We start from the raw sequence: 22,268 nt of genomic DNA on the forward strand, positions 1-22,268 counted from the left end.
TGCCCTGCAGGACATGTCCTAATGTCTTCATATCTTATAAGTTCTTCTGTTTCTTATTGCTCTCATTACAAGATCATAGTTTCGTATATAACATCTTACAACATAGCAACAACATAAGGAAGAGGTGTCTGTGACCCCTGCAATGTTCTGGCTTATTATCCCTATACAATAAAGCATACCTTTGATTCTAACTCCAGTAATTATAAATTTCACATCTACCACTTTAAACCCACATACACATCACTGATATTTGGTCTAATAAAGTAACACTAAACTCAGTCAGGTGTTAAATCTTTCAACTACCCTAACTATTAACAAAAACATAGCGTATTTGTGCATTACTTGGTTGTAGATCCTCAAATCATCTCTGAATTTGTGCTGACACTGTCCTTCCTTCTGTAGGGTGGCTACTTTTGTTCCCCATGTTCCCTGTGTGTGTTGTAAAGTAGTCACTGCTCCAAACTCGCTCCTGTGATGGACTACAATCTCAATACAAATTAGTAAATTAATTGTGAGATTGGAGTCCATCATGGGAGTGAGCTTGGAGCGGTAACTACTTTACAACACAAACAGGGCCCATGGGAAACAAAAGTAGCCCCCCTCCAGAAGGAAGGACAGTGTCAGAATGAATTCAGAGGTGATTTGAGGATCTACAGCCGAGTGATACACAAATAAGATACATTTTTGTTATTAGTTAAGGTACTTGAATGTATTTTTAAGATTTAACTCCTGATTTTAGTGTCACTTTAAAGTTGCCCAATGAACGTATACTGTGACTGCCCTGCTTTTAATAACCCTTGCTTTATTTCTGGCTTAAAGTGACCCTGTCATGAGAGCTGTATGCAGGCTACCATTGCAGTCCCCCTTTTTAGAATGGTATATGCCCAGCTAACTACCTGACTGTTAAGGTGCCCATACTTCTTGAGGGTTCTTGAGGAACCCTCTGCCGGCATCCCTCGATCAGCTGATCGAAGATGCTGGCTGGAAAATCTTCGTATGACCAGAGCTGGCAGCCAATGAGCTGTTCTAAAAACTACATGACTAATGGTAATCTAATGATCTCAGATCATTACCTTTGATCATCATCCTCATCATAATTAGAAACACTTGGTTAGAGAAACTCAAGGCAGAAAAAAAAACACATTAATGCAGCTCTCTACTGTTCTCTACTGGGTTTAGGTTGACTTGATATCTTGCCTCTTGCAAAATTCTATACAGAAGTACTCAGTCTGAGAAATTGAGGCTAAGGATAAGGAGCCAGTTAAGTGTGCTGCATGTAAATGGCTTGACAATGAACAAGCTGATCGGAGAAGAAAGCATAGAGATGAACTCAACAGGCTACTACTTCTCTTTCACTGTCCAGTCAGCATGCTTGGGATGTAGAGAGGACACCAATGTATGCCTTAACTGGTGGTGTCATCTACTGGGCTGTGTACATCTCAGGACTGGATAGATAGAAATACACATCTTTTGGCAGGTAAAATAGCTCCCTTATATGTATTTCATCCATGTATTTATGTGCTTGCCAGCTTAAAGTGTTGAGACCTTCCAATCACTGTTCATGGCTCCTTTCTTTCTCTCTTTGAGCCCTGAGTCTTCACAGCCACCTGTGGGTGTTCTTACGTCACCTTTTGCAATCCATACTATAAATGAAAAGTTCAACTGAGAAAGCTGTAACCCTTCCAGTAGCTGTCCCACATGTGCCTCTGGATATACTAGACAGATCCTATCCCTGGAGACATAGAGAGAATGGGCAGCTTTATTACGATTGTTAATGTGCAACATAATGTGTGTTGCTGCACAACACAGATGTTAAAGGGCCCTAATTGGTTTAACTCTCCAACATCTGTCTAAAATCTGAAATATGAGCTTCAGATAGATTGACCCTTTAAGTAAATCTAAAACAAATGACATTTCGGCTTATGTATTTAAAGAAAAGAAGATCCACTCTTACTTTCATTTGTCTTTGAGAGATTAATAAAATCACATCAGTGTAATCTTCTTTAGATAGAAACATATACACTGGATGCAAATTTCCCACTTCTGTTTATTGTTCTTCCCCTTGTCTAAATTAATCAAACCAGTATTAAGATGTCACCAGCAGGCATGTCTGATTCATTTAGTGCTTTAGGGTGTTTCTCTTATTCAGGGAGATTGCATTGTGCGTTCAAAGGAGACTTGCATGCAGGTGAAGGAACCCTGGCCTTTGTGCCCCGCAGCTTTTCACACATGCCTTAACTGCGTGAACTGAATCAATACAATGGGAAAGACAGAAGAAATAGGATGTGGAGGAAATTAATTCCTTGGATTACGTCAGTCCATAACCTATTGTCCGCCCGGCGTGTGGCCTTGGTTTACTCAGAGGTATTTATAGACAGACTGTGAAAAAAGTTATTTCATTAACACATTTATGTGGATGTCCTATACTATTACATAGGTTAGAATTGCAAGACAAAGGGTAAAGATGCTCTCTGTCTGTAGTATGCAACTGCGGCTACCTAAAATGCTACATTTGTGCTCCTAGAAACTGTATTTAGTATGTAACCTCAAGAAATACATAGCACATTACCAGTTCTTAGAGGTGGTGGGTGCATTTTTTTCCCTTTTTTTTTTTTTACTGTATGTGAAGGATCTTAAGGAGCAACTTTGTCACCCAAGGACAGGAAATTTGTTAGGAATACAGAACACCTCCTCCACAGCTCATCCACATTACATAGGGGGAGGTGTTCTGTGTTTAAGTGCAGCACAGTGTGCAGGAAGGTTTGAGCTATATGTGCAGCCCTTTTAAGACACAACATAAGAGATGTATAAAGAGATGTATAAAAAAAATATTTTACTTTTTCCCAGATACGTTAAAATTAACCAATAGGAAAGCAAAAGGCGGCAAAAAAAGATAGACTGAACAGTTATGTGACCTAGTTGCATTTTTCCATTATTATAACACACTGCCGCATTGACTAAGCCTTCTAAAAATGTACATAGTTATGCCAAAGTTTAAAATGGGGCTTAAAAAATAATTTCATCTCATCAAATATCCATAGGGCTTGGTGGGTAAATATGAAAATAAAAATCACTCCTGTATTGCTACAATAGAACAACTGTTCCCTCGATATCTTCTGTGTGCATGTTTCTGTTGTTCTTGATGTCTTCTTTACTGTCTGTTGCCAGTTTAAGTTACAAAGGTACATGTCTTTATTCCTACTGTATGTTTCCATTATCCAATGGTATTCATCTGCTTCATACCGCTCTCTCATTTTTATCATGCAATTTAAAATTAGAACTTCTAAATATGGCCAATAACATTTATCAAACATTTTCTGTTTGAATAGCCATATCCTTCCACTTAAGCATGTCCAAAATAATTAACACACCCATTTGCCATTTCAGCACTATCTCTAGTACATTGTGGTACACAATAGGAGCTCCTTTATTCAGATTTGTTCCCAGATCAGAGGCATGCTCAGACAAGTATTTGTGGACCCCTTAGTTTCCAGTATGCTGTTTTCTAACTTGAAACTGGCCAGGGAATTGATCTGCTCCTCCTGCCACTTACTAACATAATACTCAATTATTGAGTCTACACTCTACAGACCAGATTTCCCCTTTTAAAGACTTTCCAAACCTCCAGAGCAGAAAGATGACAAAAAGTCCAGAACTACATTCCTGATCTACCAAACAATATTTATTAATAGTGCTGTACAGTGAGTGGTTAGTAAGCTGAAGCAGATATAACATCCATACAGAGCTGGAGAATGCTCCTAACACTTCCTCCTGTAAAGCGCTCTTCTACAGTGATATTAGTGAATCTGCAGTCCCCACAAAAAGACTGGTTAAGCCATGCAGCAAGTTATGGTTCAAGAGCAGCCTTTACACTAGAATCCTCTGTCACACTCACAAACATTTCAGACCTGGAGGTTTAATAAAAAGACACAAAGAAAATAGAGAAAGATAGAGAGAAGTACAAAGAATTTAAAATTGGAATTGGCCTATCTGAGGTTCTTAAAATGTTTTTTCTCCAATGAATACTTATTGAGTTTAACAAAGAATACAACACATACATGTTGCAGTAGAATCATACATCTATGGTAAACAGGTCAAGCACTATCAATAAACGGTGCATGAAATTCAACGCAGTAACAGAAGTACCCAGCTCTGGTCGTTATGACAAGTGTAACAGGTAGGACTTCTTGGCCAAAGTATACAATCTAATCCGTTATCGGCCCTAGTCCAACCTTGAAGTACTCCAGCACTTAGAGCTCTTGTGATAAAACATTGGTACTTGATATTGAGTGACGTAGGATGGATGAGATATAGCTCAGCTTCATCTAGTGCTATCAGTAGTCAGAGACATCAGGACCTGTGCAGCTCTAACATACTAGTAATAACATAGAACACAAGACATGGGGAGACATAGTAGGACAAAATCTGGCAGGACGGAGAAGAAGGAAGGAGGAGAGAAGGGGAAAAGAAGAAGGTTCCGGACCGTATCTATTGATGGAGGGGACAGTCGGCAATGGAGCATTGAGAAGGGCTTCAAATGTGGCAGAGCCGCCGGGAGGCAATTGAATTAAAGAATTTATCGATCCACGGGGACCAGATTGCTTCGAATTTGTGCATAGAGTTTTCCAATTGTGCCGTGCGCTTTTCTTGGGCCATGATCCAATGAATGTGTGTGATCACATGTGAGATATTAAGAGAGTTTGTGAGCCAGTTTAGTGCGATCTCTCTCTTAGCAGAAGAGAGAATATGGAGGGAGAGTCTAAAAGCCTTATTGGGGAGATCTTCTGGTTTACAGTTTAGCAGGGCAAAAACTGGGTCCTTAGTCAGCGTCACGGAGACCACTGAGGCTATGAGGGCAAAGACCTCATCCCAGAAGCTTGAGACCATAGGGCATCGCCACCATATGTGTATAAACGTACCTGGATCCGGGCAACCTCTGAAACAGTTAGGCGAACATTGAGAGTTGTAGGTGGCGACTCTGGATGGCACCAGGTACCATCGCATGAGGACCTTGTAGTTTATCTCCAACATACTTGCACACCGCGAACTGGATTTAGTGTTTTGCCAAGATTGCTGCCAAGATTCTTCATCCATGACATGTCCCAGGTCCATACTCCATTTAGCCACATAGGATGGGGGAGGGTCATCCGGAGGAGATAACAGAGATCTATAGAGGAGGGAGATAAGTCCCGGACCATGGGGGTTATCTCGACAGCTTCGTTCAAATGAGGAAATCGTGGTGATTCTGTCGTGGTTATTCATGTGTTTTGCAAGAAAGTGTTTAATCTGGAGATAGCGAAAGATTTCTTTATTAGGCAATTGGTAGTGTTCCTGTAGGTATGGGAATGATTTTATTTCTGAGGTGGACTGAAGTTGCCAAAATGAGGTAAGGTTACGTGAAGACCATTCCTTGAAACAAGAGGGGCTGTGTGCCGCCGGTGGGAAGGAGGAATTGCCCAGTATGGACATAAGGGGTTTATGAGGGGAGATTAGCCCATACGTTGTTTTCACCGCATCCCAGATTTTAAGGGAATGGGAGGTGATGGGATTAGAGATAGGGGAGCGGAGTTTGGGGGGTAGCCAAAGAAGATTGGCTACCGTCGTAGGACCGGACATTGCATCTTCCAGAGCTACCCAGGCAGGGGACTCGTTGGTCGCGTGACATTTGGCAAGTTGGCTTATTTGTGCTGCTTGGTAGTATTTGGATAAATTTGGTACTGCTAATCCTCCCTGGGATTTTGGGAGATAGAGCGTACGCCTAGGGATCCTGGGTCGGCGATCCCCCCAAATGAAGGAGAAAATACGGGACTGGAGTCTGTGGAGTATGGGGGCCGGGACACGTACTGGAAGGACCCTAAAGAGGTACAGGATTTTTGGCAGAAGGGTCATCTTGACCGCTGCTATCCTGCCTAGCCAGGAGAGGCGGTAGTTCGCCCAGGTACGCAACATTTGCGATAGTTTATTCACCATATCTGGGTAGTTAGTCCTGTATAAAGCTTGATAGGACGAGGTTAGCTTAATCCCCAGGTAGGGGAGGTGGGAAGAGCACCATGAGTATTTATATGTTTCCTGTAGGGACATTAGTAGATTGGGGGATAGGGATATGTTCAATGCTAAAGATTTAGAGTCATTGATGTGGAGACCCGAGATACCGGAGAAGTCTGCGAGCAGTGTCGTGAGGTTGGGCAAAGAAATTAAGGGGTTGGACACAAAGATTAAAGCATCATCCGCGAACAAACATAGTTTGTGCGATACTCCTGCATGAGAAATTCCAGAGATGTCAGGGGATTTGCGGAGCTTCTGGGCCAATGGTTCTAATATTAATGCGAATAGGAGGGGCGATAAGGGACAGCCTTGTCTGGTGCCCCTTGAAATTTGAAGTGGTTGGGAGGAGTAGCCAAAGTATTTTATATGGGCTATAGGGTTTTTGTATAGGGAGGATATCCAGTTACGAAAATAGGGTCCAAGACCCCACTGTCGCAACGTGTAAAATAGATAAGGCCATGAGACTGTGTCAAATGCCTTTCTAATGTCTAGTGAAAGTAGCATAGCGGGAATTTGTTTAGTCTTTGCTATGTGGGAAAGGAGAGTTATTCTACGAATATTATCACTAGCTTGTCTGGTGGGGATAAAACCTACTTGGTCATTATTGACCAAGTGACCTACAACTTGATTCAGTCTGTTAGCGAGAACTTTGGCCAGTAATTTAACATCCACATTAATAAGGGAGATCGGCCTGAAATTTGAGGGGTTGGAGTGGTCAGCAGTCGGTTTAGGGATCATACAGATCGAGGCTGTGAGTGATTCTTGGCCGAGGGGGGTGCCACTGCGGAGGGAGTTGAAGGATCTGGTTAGGGAAGGGATTAAAAGTTCCTTAAAGTCTGCATAATAAGCCGCAGTGAAGCCATCCGGGCCCGGTCTTTTACCCCTAGACAGTGTAGAGATTGCCTGAGCAACCTCTTCCTCCGTAATAGGCTCCTCAAAGGAGGCCATCTGGGATGGCGATAAGGCGGGGTAAGTCCAGGTCCGAGAAGAATTCAGATGCGCAGTAGTAGAAAATTGTTCTTGGGATGTGTAAAGAGTAGAGAGGTGGCGATGGAAGATATCTATAATTTTCTGGGGATTAGAAGTTAGTGACCCTAAGGGGGTGCGTAATTTAAGAGGTTTGAAGGAGGAATCCAGCCTCCGGAGCCTAGTAGCTAGCATGGAATCAGCTTTATTTGCTTTCAGATAGAATTTATGTGCTGTGCGGTTGAGCTGCTTCGCGGCATGGTCAGTTAGTAGCAAGTTAAGGGCCTGTCGAGCCTCTTCCAGCTTAGCCCTATTGGCAGCGGAGGGGTTCGCTGAGAAGTCTTGGGAGTGAGTGTTGAAGGCAAGTTCGAGTTCGATCAAGTGTTTGAGTCTTTCTTTTTTGAGCCTAGAAGACAACTGTATAACCTGACCCCTAATGACCGGTTTGTGAGCTTCCCATAACGTGACTGGGGAAATATCTGGCGTTTGGTTGAGGGACAAGTAATCAGAGATATAGGTTTCAATCAGGAATTTGGTAGAGGGGTCCGATAATAGGGATTCGTTGAGGGACCAGGTCGTGGCTTTAGTGTTAGGGAGTGTTGTTGGAAGAAGTAGGGTGACGGCTGAGTGATCTGACCACGGAACTGGGATGAGACGGGAGTGAAGAATGTGAGGCGTTAAGGAGGCGTCAATAAGGATATGGTCTATTCTGGAAAAGACGTTATGTGGGCAAGAATAATGGGAATAGTCAGTTTTATGGGGGTTAGCTTCTCTCCAACTATCTATCAAAGAGTATGATGAAAGTAAATCTCTGAACGGTTTCGCTGTGTGCAAGGATGAAGGAGATGCATTCGATTTATCCCGGTGGGGATACAGTACGAGGTTAGAGTCCCCGCACATTATGACCGCTCCAGTGGAGCAGGATGCTACTTTTTCAAGAAGATCCCTGAAGAAGGTAAGTTGGTCTGCATTGGGAGCATAGTAGGATACTAGAGTAATCTCTTTATCATCTAATAAACCTGTGAGGATCAGGTAGCGCCCCAGAGGATCTCTAGTTTCAGAGTGGCAGACAAAGTTCACTGATCTACGAAATCCAATAAGGACCCCTTTCCTTTTACAGGAGTCGTTGGCCATATAAATTGTTGGAAATTGGGAACTAAAGTATTTGGGGCAGGAGGCTCTTGAAAAATGAGTCTCTTGAAGAAAAATAATATTGGCATGTGCGGATCTAAAGAATCTGAAGGCACGGGTACGCTTATTAGGGGAATTTAGCCCTTGTACATTAAGACTCAGTAGGTTAAGAGTCATGGTAAAGTTTGTGGTTAGTCATCTGAATGTACTCACCCCACGAAGAGTGATGGGGAAGTGGTGAATGGTGTCTCTCCCTCAATGTACGGTCCAGAGGAAGGCCTGAAACAGGGGAGGAAAGGGAAGAGAGAAGAAGGGCGAAAAAGACAGGACAAGCCAGACAACATCACATAAACACAACAATAGCGTGGTGCAAATCCACGGAATGCCGGGGACGTTGAGTGGAGGGGTCGCGCGGACCTCTGTCCACTCAAGGTAACCGTAATGAGGAGGGCACAGTGGCGTACCCACCCATACAAACCATATACAATATATGTAACACATATCAATAGAACAACTCCCAGCTGGGATCTCAGTAAACTGTCATATAACGTGGGTTCAACAATGTAGATCCTACGCTTTAGGTTATGGGAATCCAAAAATGAGGGAAGGGGGAGGAGGGTAACTCGATCTTTAATTATGGGCATAGCTTCTACCAAAACAATATGCGTACCACTAGGATATGTCAATGGAGGGGCCATGAGTGGCGGGCAAAGTGGATAGTAAGTAGGACCCAGTACGAGGTAAAGGGGAGAAGGGGGTATGGATATGGCTTTCAATCTCAGGCCTGAGATGGGGATCAAAAATTCCGATTAGAATGGGGGTGGTAGACGTGAGGGGGTGAGATTAACTGTTCCAGGTGGTGAAGCGGACGGAGTTCTTTATTGTCATTTAAGCAGCACTTGACGGGGACGGTAGCGGTGTCTGGGAATGGGGATGCTGCTCCGGAATTGAGGTAACAGAAGGTAATAGAACAGTTCTGGTCACGGTGTCTCACACAGGATCCGTCTCTAGAGATAGGGGATAGATCCCTCCCGGAGAGAATGAACAATAGGCATCAGCCAGCCTAGGTAGGCCCGAAACTCAGTCAACGTACCGCGGATGGTTTAGATGTCATCTTGACTACAGGGCCTCGTGATTCCCCCGAATGGTTGTGGTCCGAGTCACTCCGGGATCTCCTAGAGGAGGCATTGGGGTTGTCCCGGGAACCTGAGGGTGCCTGGGGAGACTCCGATAGGCCTAGAGACGCCAGCTTAGCTTGGGTTTCCTCTAGGGTCACACAGGTATGTTGCCTACCTCCGTGGGAGAAAAGCAGACGAAACGGGAATCCCCATTTGTATTGAATGTGGTGTCTGTTGAGGATGTCTAGACAGGGCCGAAGCGCTCTTCGCTTAGTAATAGTCGAGGGGGCCAAGTCCGCAAAGAGTTGATATTCATGGCCTTGGAAGGATAGTGGAGCCTGTGCGGCCTTGGCCCTGGCAGCCGCTGAAAGGGTTTCTTTGGTGCGGTAGAAATGGAGTTTAACGAGCACATCTCTTGGTGGACCATCCGGTCTTTTCCGCGTCAAGGTCCTATGAACCCGCTCAATCTCCAGTCTATCCAGGGGGAGTTCTGGGGCCAACTCTTGGAAGAGCGCTGTCGTGGTAGCATTTAGATCTGTGATGTGCTCAGGTAGGCCTCTTATGCGGAGATTAGAGCGGTGGGACCTGTTCTCCAGATCTTCTAATTTGGAGAGTAACTGTGAGTTTTCTTCACGTAGCGAGCTCACCTCACCGGTGACTACAGAGAGATCCGCTTTGATGTCATCACAGCGATCCTCAAGGGCCGCGGTGCGGTGGCCTATGTCACGGATCTCTTTCAGAAGCCTGTCAGTTATTTGTTTGGAGGTGGTGTGTAGGGCCTTCTGTAACATAACTTCGAATCGTTGTAACAGTGCTGATTGCGATCTATGTCTAGTTCTCTCACCCTCTCTGCCTCCGTGATCTTCCTCCTCCATCTCACTGCTGGATTCTGAGGCAGCCGGGCGCGCTGGAGAATGTGTTGCGGTCGCCATTTTGGATGCGATCCGGGCCGTGTCGGTAGCCGGCTTAATTTTGGCTTTCTGTGTGTTCCGGGGGCCCGAGGAGGACATCAGCTATGTCGGGGAGGATTCCGCTGTCTCGATGGGTATACGAGGAGTGTGGGAAAGCGCAAGGCTTCCGGCTTAATTGAGGTTTGTATAGGCGGGTAGCGGAGCCGTCTCATGACGGCTGCGCGCATGCGCTCTCCCTTAAAATGTTTTAAGCAAAATACAGCCAAGAGAATCAATGAAAGGAGCTTTATGAGAGACAACGGTCTCACCTTGTATGGCAGGCCAAGATCTCGACATCCAATCATTCCTTTAAAGTATGGCTAAAACTTGTTCTCCATCCTTTGATTTCCCATGGGACCAAACCTAATAAGGGGAGATCAGACTTGATAAATCAGAGTCAACGTTGAATAGGCCAAAACCGATGAAAAAAATTAAAATTTTATTAACGTCCCGTGAGTCGGAGTCATGTAAACAATCATAATAGCCCTTAGATGTTACATTGAAAAAAACGAGTATGAATAACACATTTTTCTCCATTGGTTATTAATTAACTCATGTTACGTGATTGGGAAGTTCTTATATGATCTCAAGCATTCAAAAGTATATATTGAAGCAGATAGTATCCTAATAAAACCAAATATTTCTACTCCAGGAATGATATCTGTGTGTTTCCTGCATACTATAACAGAGTTTATTTAAACACTGTCACATTTTAGAAAGAAGTGTCATTAATTTGTAGATAATCCACATGTAGATTGTCCACAATAAAAAAAAAAACCTCATAGACATAGATGAATTACATAGATAATAATTGTGTTGCTGTTGTAGATTTTCCCTCACTCACTGTCTGGCGAAACTGTTGTCACCCTTACAGTAAGGGTAAATCTCTCTAAGGTAGCCCTGAATAGTAATAAAAACCTTTCCTACTCTATCAAAAAATGAAAATGTTTTGGCTGGACATATACTCAAAGTGGTTAAATAAAAAAAGGTAGGCATTTATTTGGACTTGTCTGGAATCTGTAAAATGATCTGCCCCACCCAGCATGCGATGAGAATAGACACTTTATCACACATACCTTGAGAAGCTCCCCAGGAGCCCCACTATGCAATAATAACTACAGTTCTGGAAATCATTCTTGGTCCCACCTCCTCACAATTTTTCTTCCTCACTGTCCATCCTGCAGAAGGGTGCAGCTTATAGAGGGGAAAAACCAAGTGCACTTTTGAGAACTTCTACAAGATCTGTGACCCTACATGCTAGTGTCTGTAGGGTTTATGTAGATGGGCTTAATTCATGCTAATGCATTAGTTCCTTTCATACTAATGCAGTGCATGCATTTGGAACATTTTTGGCTTCAGAGGTTTGTTTTTCCATTTAATTTCAAAGTCTACTTTTAGTTTAAATCAGTGAAATATATCCGAGGTGCATCAAAACTCATGTTCCCTGCTAAGAGTTCCAGCACTGACTCAGCAGGGGGAATGTTGGACCTTTGCAGAAAGACCACTGCTTCTGCAATGAGCAAGTGTGCTTCTTTACAGCATGCTGGCAGGGGACAGTTTTTTTTTTTAACTTAGGCCATAGATTCTTTCTAATGAAAAAATTGTGTGACTTTGCAAATCTTTTTTTTTTTTTTATACATGTGGAATGCATTTAGCCGATTTAAGCTAAAAGTAAAATTGGGCTATAGGACAAAGAAGGGGCTGGACAAACCGAGATTTAAACATAAAGCAAGTTTAGAGGCTCACTTTGACCTGCTTATTCTGCTGTTTGAAAAGCTGTGAAAAACTGCTGGATCACATACAGAGGCGGCTCTTTAATTAGGCAAATTAGGCGGTCGCCTTAGGCCTCGCGCTCCCGAGGGCCTCGCGGCTGCATAGTTTGCCCTGTCAGGACGGCAGCCAGGTAGCGTTGTCAGCTCTCATCCACGTAGCTGTCAAACTGAGACTCTCCCTGGTCCGTGGGGTCTCACCAAGGCCCTGAAGGGGTCTAACCAGGCTGGTGAGACCCCACAGAACATTGCTACCCTGGTGAGGCCCCCTTAGAGCCCTGGTGAGACCCCACAGAACCCTGCTACCCTGGTGAGGCCCCCTCAGAGCCCTGGTGAGACCTCACAGATCCCTGCTACCCTGGTGAGGACCCCTCAGAGCCCTGGTGAGACCTCACAGATCCCTGCTACCCTGGTGAGGACCCCTCAGAGCCCTGGTGAGACCTCACAGATCCCTGCTACCCTGGTGAGGACCCCTCAGAGCCCTGGTGAGACCTCACAGATCCCTGCTACCCTGGTGAGGACCCCTCAGAGCCCTGGTGAGACCTCACAGATCCCTGCTACCCTGGTGAGGACCCCTCAGAGCCCTGGTGAGACCTCACAGATCCCTGCTACCCTGGTGAGGACCCCTCAGAGCCCTGGTGAGACCTCACAGATCCCTGCTACCCTGGTGAGGACCCCTCAGAGCCCTGGTGAGACCTCACAGATCCCTGCTACCCTGGTGAGGACCCCTCAGAGCCCTGGTGAGACCTCACAGATCCCTGCTACCCTGGTGAGGACCCCTCAGAGCCCTGGTGAGACCTCACAGATCCCTGCTACCCTGGTGAGGACCCCTCAGAGCCCTGGTGAGACCTCACAGATCCCTGCTACCCTGGTGAGGACCCCTCAGAGCCCTGGTGAGACCTCACAGATCCCTGCTACCCTGGTGAGGACCCCTCAGAGCCCTGGTGAGACCTCACAGATCCCTGCTACCCTGGTGAGGACCCCTCAGAGCCCTGGTGAGACCTCACAGATCCCTGCTACCCTGGTGAGGACCCCTCAGAGCCCTGGTGAGACCTCACAGATCCCTGCTACCCTGGTGAGGACCCCTCAGAGCCCTGGTGAGACCTCACAGATCCCTGCTACCCTGGTGAGGACCCCTCAGAGCCCTGGTGAGACCTCACAGATCCCTGCTACCCTGGTGAGGACCCCTCAGAGCCCTGGTGAGACCTCACAGATCCCTGCTACCCTGGTGAGGACCCCTCAGAGCCCTGGTGAGACCTCACAGATCCCTGCTACCCTGGTGAGGACCCCTCAGAGCCCTGGTGAGACCTCACAGATCCCTGCTACCCTGGTGAGGACCCCTCAGAGCCCTGGTGAGACCTCACAGATCCCTGCTACCCTGGTGAGGACCCCTCAGAGCCCTGGTGAGACCTCACAGATCCCTGCTACCCTGGTGAGGACCCCTCAGAGCCCTGGTGAGACCTCACAGATCCCTGCTACCCTGGTGAGGACCCCTCAGAGCCCTGGTGAGACCTCACAGATCCCTGCTACCCTGGTGAGGACCCCTCAGAGCCCTGGTGAGACCTCACAGATCCCTGCTACCCTGGTGAGGACCCCTCAGAGCCCTGGTGAGACCTCACAGATCCCTGCTACCCTGGTGAGGACCCCTCAGAGCCCTGGTGAGACCTCACAGATCCCTGCTACCCTGGTGAGGACCCCTCAGAGCCCTGGTGAGACCTCACAGATCCCTGCTACCCTGGTGAGGACCCCTCAGAGCCCTGGTGAGACCTCACAGATCCCTGCTACCCTGGTGAGGACCCCTCAGAGCCCTGGTGAGACCTCACAGATCCCTGCTACCCTGGTGAGGACCCCTCAGAGCCCTGGTGAGACCTCACAGATCCCTGCTACCCTGGTGAGGACCCCTCAGAGCCCTGGTGAGACCTCACAGATCCCTGCTACCCTGGTGAGGACCCCTCAGAGCCCTGGTGAGACCTCACAGATCCCTGCTACCCTGGTGAGGACCCCTCAGAGCCCTGGTGAGACCCCACAGAGCCCTGGTGAGGCCCTGGTGCTGGTGAGACCCCTGTTTTAAACAGGGCTCTAAGGGGTCTCACCAGGGCCCTAATGGGGTCTAACCAGGCTGGTGGGACCCCACATAGCCCTGGTGAGACCCCATCTCGCCCTGGTGAGACCAGACGGAGCCCTAGTGAGACCCCACAGAGCCCTGGTTTGATCTCACCAGGGATCTGAGGGGTCTAACCAGGGTGGCAAGAGCCTACAAAGCCCTGCCGAGACCCTACAGAGCCCTTGCAAAACTCTACAGATCCCTGATGAGACCCTGCAGAGCCCTGATTTAATCAGGGCTCTTTGGGGTCTCACGGGGCTCTGTGTGGACTAACCAGGCTGGTGAGATCCCACATAGCCCTGGTGCTGGTGAGGCCATACACAGCCCAGTGAGACCCTACAGGTTTAACCAGGGCTCTGTGGGTCTCACGAGAGCTCTGTGGGGTCTGCCCGGGGCTCTGTGGGTCTAACAAGGCTGGTTAGACTCCCCAGAACCTTGGTGAGGCTCCACAGAGCCTTGATGCTCTAGTGAGACCCCAAAGAGCCCTGGTGAGACCCTAGAGAGCTTTACGGAGCCCTGGTGCTGGTGGGACCCTACAGAGTCCTGGTGAGACCCTGCGGAGCACTGGTTTTACCAGTGCTTCTTGAGGTCTCACTAGGGCTCTTTGGGGTCTCACCAGGGCTCTGAGGGGTCTAACCAGGCTAGTGATGAGACCCTACAGAGCCCTGGTGCTGGTGAGACCCTACAGAGCCCTGGTTTAACCGGGCCTGTGTGGGGTCTCACCAGTGCACTTTTGGGTCTCACCAGGGCTCTGTGGGGTTTCACCAGCCCTGGTTTAACCCCACAGAACCATGTTGGGACTATTTTGGATTTGACCAGGGCTCTGTGGGGTCTAACCAAGCTGGTTAGACCCCCACAGAGCCTTGGCGAGACCCCACAGAGCCCTAGTGAGACCCCACAGAGCCCTGATTAAATCAGGGCTTTGTAGGGTCTCCCCACGGCTCTGTGGGGTTTCACCAAGACTGGTGAGACCCCCACAGAGCCCTGCTGAGACCCCAACAAGGCCCTAGTTTAACCAGGGCTCTTTGGGGTCTCACGAGGGCACTGAGGGGTCTAACTGGACTGGTGAAACCGCACAGAGCCCTGGTGAAACCGCACAGAGCCCTAATTTATTCAGGGCTCTGTGGGGTCTCACAAGGGCTCTGCGGGGTCTCACCAGCCTGGTTAAACCCCACAGAGCCCTGGTAAGACCCCACAGGCCTGAGTGGGGCCTCATGTTTAGGTTTTGCCTAAGGCCTCGCAAACTCTAGAGGCGCCTCTGATCACATATAAACTGGAAAGACAGTGTCCACAAAAATCCAAAGTAGAAGAACACAGTTCAAAAACAGGTTCCTAGCACTCACCCCCACTGTAAAATCCCAAAAAAGCATTTAAAAGTGATTTACAAATGCTGACTTGCACTGGAAACATGTTCCAAACACCAGAAAAGCTCCAAAAGTCAAATTCAGTGAACAGAAGCCATTCCACACATGCCCTCAGGCATAATGGTAATGTGCTTCTAAATGCTAATGATATCATCATGGCCCTGCTGAAACTCCATAGTAACTTTATAATGTGTGGGGGCAAAAGAGAGTAGGACCTAGTAAACATCAAAGAATAAATAAATATCATACCTGCCAATATGTTTGCGTATTTAGTAAATTAAACTAAACCTCTGGCTGTAGATGAACCTAAAACTTTTCCAAGGAGATGAATGCGCCAGGGACTGTATTCAAAATAAACTAATTATGAGGACTTTGAAAACGACTACTTGCTCAGGATCAGTTCAGGAATGGTAAGCTGAGTACGGGATGTACTTGAGATGCCACGCCATGATTCTGTTGCTTTCTGTCAAGGCAAGTCTATGTCTAAATTAGGTAGCGCTTTCCTTGTCATATATTTGTTTTATTGCCAATCACAAGCCTGATCGTCTGTGCATCTGCATCTTGAATAAACGTTACCATGGAAACAATTACCATGCCTTAATTGATATACGTGGAGCCATGTAGCTCAGATGTAACACAAGCATAATATCGAAATCTCTGCAAATTAAAAATGAAAAATCTTGACAGCCGATTACTAGAAAAATGTGTACGATGTTTGCACAGGGGAAATAAAAGAAAACTTTTTTTTTTTGCTTTATGTGGGCAGTCAGATACTTGGGCCCTTATAAAACACGCCTGATATTTACTCCCACACCTTGTGTCTAGAATATTTTATTATAAGCAGAAACGTTCCCTGGCCATAGTTTCTACCTAGACACAAATATTTTAAAGGCGATATTGGTTGAGTTAAACTTCTTCCTAAAGGAAAAATTTTGTGTATTTAAGTCAGCACATATTTAAGTATCATTGCAGTATTTAAAGGGAATGTCTAGTGGCTTGTATTTTCCTTTTACATAGGTATAGGTATATGTGTATACACAGTATATATATATATATATATATATATATACACCTTTGCCAGCTAAATTTAAAATATGGTATATGAATATTTCACATTTACTATTTTCAGTTTCGTCTCAGTGGAAGTGGGTTAATGATACTCGGGGGGTGATTTACTAACCTAAACACACGCACGCACCAGGTGCGTGTGCATTTTTACACAGCAAAACGTATTTATCAACCAAACACGAGCAACGTGTCACATTTTCACGCCGTTATGGCGCGTTTTTATGTATTTACGTACGTGCGCGTCATGTAGCATGCGCCATAGGCTACACACCGCTCTAATAGCGGCATGCAAGTCTCTAAAAGCATATTTCCACTAATGCCATATATGGAAAAATCATGCACATGATGCATATATAATGCTGCTTCACAGTTTAGACAAAAATGGTTAGCTCATGCATTTACATTCCTGCATTCATCAACGCAAGCAACACAACACAGAGCTAATTTACACAACATCACCTTGCAATTCATGCAGGGCTTTGCACAACACACCTGCTGGGTGTGTACACACTACAAAGGTGTCTAGATTCCACCAATAGATCATGCTGGGAGGGAACACACTACAGAGGTGTATACTTGTTCGTGGCCTGTTTATAAGGTTAGTAAATCAACCCCTTGGTGTCATTCAATCATTCAACCTGGAAGAGGAATGGCATCGGAGCAGAGAGGAGGCTGAGTATTGCTTGGCATACTTGTAGTTTTAAATGGACTTTAAGTAAGAGACACATATCTGAAATTCTAACTCCAGCTAACAACTTTTAGGCAGTTACAAACACAGTATTTGTTTAAGCCGTATGAATAAAAGCTGACCATTGTAAGCACCCCCATTAATATTAGGTATTATGCACGTAGAAGCCTTAGGCCGTATAATGTAAAAAAAAAACAGGCAGAAGCTGTGCACAGCCACCCATAGAAATAAAAAAACAAATTACTTACAGGATTTGGCTTTTCATGTGTACTGTATATGCTAGTACTTGCTTAATCATGCTCATTCACATGGATGTGCAACCCTCAAATTCAGACTGTCTGTGTTCGGGTTGTACAACGGTTTGCATGTGCATGTTTCGCAAGTAACGGCGTATACTCGTGAACAGCCACATCCTGTAATTAATTTTTATGGGCAGCTGTATGCAGCAGTTGTGACTCCCTAGTGGGTAAATATGCCCGATTCTTACATTATACTACCTCAGGTGCCCGGGTTCATGAGGCCTTATATGGTTTGTCACTGGTCCTGTTATTTAAATGAGGTTTACCTTTGCTACTAACATGGGTTTGAGGGAAACCCTGCAGGTTTCAGACATGTGGTCCCAGCAGATTTTTGTGAAGATTTGCCCAGGAGACTTTTTTTAAATTATAGTGTGCTGCATGATCTTTGAATTATGGGCAATAAGGACCCATTAGGTGCTTTTGGTTAAACCAAGCAATTAACCACTTTGCTGCCTTTTTATTTCCTTATTGGGTTTTTTGTTTTGCTTTCATTTTATTTTGTGATTGGTTTAGAGTCAGTGGTCACTTTCAGCTGCTGTAGTTTGTTTTTTTATTTTATGTTGCTAGGACATTTTGTTAGTAACAAAAATAAGTAAATTACATAACAGTATAAAGAAAGAAAACTGGGGAAAAAAGGAGGGAAGGTTCAAAGCACAAAATATTCAATTACTTAATTGGAATGTGGGTCCCCTACGAGATAATTGTATAAACAAGAATGATTCCCCTACTAGGGGATCCCACCATTCCTACAAACAATAATGTGGATAACACCGATAATGTAAATACTATATATATTTAATGAGTTTAGAAAAGGCTAAAATAATTATCTGCATAAGACACTACATTCTTGGCATAACATCAACAGACAAAACATGTAAACATTCAACTGACTGCATCCGCTAATTGGTGTGTAAAGTGGGTATATAGATAAATCTTCATCCATGAGAAGACATGTCAGAAAAAAGGGGGACAAATTGGTATGTTCAGGTTTGGAGAGTGAATTCTGAAGATGACAATTGTTCAGATGTGTGGAATATTTCCTAAGTGAGTATATGAATCGCCCTCGATCGAAAAAGAGGGAACCGATTATATCAACATTGTAACACAGAGAGAGGATATGATCCAAGCGGCAGCCCGGGAGACCAATGGAATCCTTGAAACAGTGATCAAGCTGAGTGTAAAAGAGTGAATGTAACTCACGATCCGAAGACACTTTGTTTCAAACAGGTGACACACAGCTACCAGGAGGTATAGATGATGCCTCGGCTAGATGCAAAGGTTGATGTGGATCGTGGCCTTGACTGAATAGCTGTGTTTAGTTCATCAGGTGTCTAATTTCCCCGTCTCCTCGGCTGAGCTGATATCAGTTTGGATGTGCTTTCTCTGCAGGATATGATTTCTTAATTCATCCTTTGTAACCAATGGGGATCCACACAGAAATTAATGGTATCCAAACCGATTTCCCAGAAGTCTTTAAAGGATATCCTTAGGACTTCCAAAAGCTGAACATGTCTCGAAGTGGAGCAGTCATGAAGCAGAACCAGCTAGATGCCCAATGACGCGTTTCGCCCCTCCCACATCGGGGCTTCCTCAGAAAGGCGTTATTTGGTTTGGGTTCAGTGATCTCTTATATATGTAAATTAGTAGATGGAGTCATTGGTAACACCTGAAACCCCATCCAAAGTGCCATTCGTTCAATTTGTATTCCATCTCAGATAGATGACTCGCTTTGCAGAGATATATAGTGACCCAAAAATAAGGGGATTGTACAAAGATATATCGTAGACATATATACACAGCGTATCATTAACGATTTCAAGACCACTTGCTTGCAATAAAATAGAGTATATTTATAAACATGTTGAAATTAGTTAATCTGACTATATACGTAGAAACATAAATCTTATCTACAGGGTACATTTGTGCTCGTAACATTTTAACTCTTGAAGTGTTTGAAGTGGGTAGCCGGGTGGACATACAGCTGCACAGAAGATTCAAATTACTAAGGAGATACTTACATTTAGTCCAGTCCATTAAGTCAGAAACTGGCATTCGTCTGGGAGAACATTTCCCAAGCGGATACACGGTGTCAGAAAAATATATTAAAGAATAAAGTGCAACTGTATGTCGGACCTCCACAGTGCCCAAATCATGACAAGAGAATGTAACACCTAAATGGAAAGCAACCTGTTTTTTTCTTCTTATTTCATTATGTAATATATTGAATAGGTGAATAGCTAAATAAACGAAGACACTAAGCTACAATGCTGGAGTGGGATCCCAGAGGCAAGAGACGAGGAGAGAGAGCGGGGTTAGACTACAGAAAGCAACTAAAATTAATGGAGTCATTTATTCCTGGTTTTTCATGGGATCTAGTGGAGTGAATCCATTTACATTCCCTTTGGAGTAGGAGTTTGTCCCAATCTCCACCTCTGCTGGGAATGTGCACCCTGTCGATAACAAAAAACTTGAGTCCCTGGGTCCTTCCCCCATGAGCATGAACCACATGTCGGGCAATGGGGGACCTCAAATCGTGTGCCCCAATATCCGAGATGTGGTCTGAGATCCTGTTCTTTAACATTCTCTTAGTTTTTCCTATATAGAACATATCACAGGTACATCTCAGGAGGTATATGACTCCTCTGGTTTCGCAATTGGCGAAATGCTTGCATTTTATTCTCTGTCCATTAAGGGTGATAGTCTCAGATCTTGTTTGGATGAATGCACAGAATTTGCATTTCTGACATTGATAGGTGCCGGGGTACTTACAACACAACTGTTTTTTATTTGTTATAAATTCACTCGAGACCAATTTATCCTTTAAAGAGGGACATTTTTTGTAAGTTATCATCGGTTTAGTCTGAATGAATTTCGAGATCCTAGAATCCTTCATGAGACAATGCCAGTGTTTGGTCAGTATATCTCTGATTGTTTAATGTTGATTGTTATATGTGATTATTAGTCTTAATGGATCATTTTGTTTCGTATTTCTTTCGATTTTATTCTTGTGGACCCACGTTGATCTGTAATTGGCCTTTGTTTTATTGTATGCTCTTTGTAAGATTTTGTCCGGGTATCCCCTCTGTTGTAACCTATATCTCAAATTTTTTGCTTCCAATTCAAAATCTTTGTCTAAACTGCAATTCCGTCTTATTCTTAAGTATTGTCCATATGGAATACTACTCTTTAAGGTTTGTGGGTGTGCGCTGCTGGCCTCCAATATGGAGTTCACAGAGGCCTTTTTTCTATATAGTTTGGTATAAAGTTTATTAGTTTTACTCCTGCAGATAGAGATATCTAAGAATGGTAACTCCGATTTATCCATACTCATGGTGAATTTAAGATTATAGTTGTTGAAGTTGAGTATTTCAACAAAATCTTCCAGCAGTGTTTTTCCTCCTGTCCAGAGAATCAAGATATCATCTATGTACCTGTGCCATGACAAAACGTGGCACAGGTACAAGGATAAGTCGTCTCTGGACCAGATATTTTCCTCCCATACCCCCAGGTACAGGTTGGCATATGAGGGAGCACATCGTGTTCCCATCGCCGTTCCCTGTACCTGGAGGTAGAGGTTACTGTCAAACGAAAAAGTATTATGAGTCAAAATGAACTGTAGCAGTTGGACTAAGAAGGTATTGTGATCAAATTCAGATGTGCCCAGAGAGGCCAAAACTTTTTCTATAACTTTGATCCCCTTTGAATGAGGTATAGAAGAATATAAGGCCTCAACATCTAAGCCCACTAATAGAGTTTCAGCTGGAACCTCAAGATCTTTAATTTGGGATATAAGGTGAGGAGTGTCTCTAACATATGATGTGAGTGATTCTACATGTGGACGTAAAAAATTGTCCACGTAGGTACTGGCATTCTCTGTCAGAGCTCCACAGCTGGAAATTATTGGGCGACCTGGTGGATCCGTGGTGTTCTTGTGAACTTTCGGAAGGGCATATATTACTGGAGTTCTGGGATGTTGTATTTTGAGAAAAACACCTGTATTTTTATCTATGATCTTCTTATCAACTGCCTCATCAATTATACTGAACAGTAGTTGCTGGTGGCTTATTAAGAAATCACCTTTGATGGGTTGATACCATTGCCGATTGTTCAAAATCCTCATCACCATCTTAGTATAGTTTACACTAGTCATAATCACCACATTTCCACCTTTGTCAGCAGGTTTAACGATGATTTCCTTATGTTGTTGTAGAATTTTTAAGGCGTTTCTTTGTTCAAACGTCAAATTATCTCTAGTGATCTTTTGTGATACCTTTTTAGTGATATCTTCGGTAACTCGATTAACAAAGTTCCATATATTTATATTTTGTGACAAAGGTGGGAATGTGGTCGATTTAGGTCTAAACTGTGGGGGTTTTAAGGGCATGGAGACTCCCATGTCTTCCTCGTTGTCTGAAATATGTCCTTCAGCCCAGAGGTCCTCCAGGTCTCTCAAAGCTTGATAATCTTTCCGTGAGAAATCCTTCCAATCTTTTATAATACCTCCTAATGGTTTATTGCTTTTGTCATGAATCTGTTTTAACAGTAACTTTCTGGCGAATAGGTTGACATCTTTAATAATATCAAATTTATCGGGGGGTGTTTCAGGGCAAAAAGTTAGGCCTTTAGATATTAGATTAAGTTGATCATTGGAAAAGGTCCAAGGAGTCAAATTTATGATTTGTAAATCATCTATTAGTGACGTTTGGTCATGTATTGGTCCCACATGGTTTTTCTGGGGAGTGGGTTCAGAATGCTTTCTAAGTGGG

Source organism: Nanorana parkeri, unplaced genomic scaffold (assembly GCF_000935625.1).
Source record: "Nanorana parkeri isolate BGI_ZX_2015 unplaced genomic scaffold, ASM93562v1 scaffold1159, whole genome shotgun sequence".
NCBI classification, from domain to species: Eukaryota; Metazoa; Chordata; class Amphibia; order Anura; family Dicroglossidae; genus Nanorana; species Nanorana parkeri.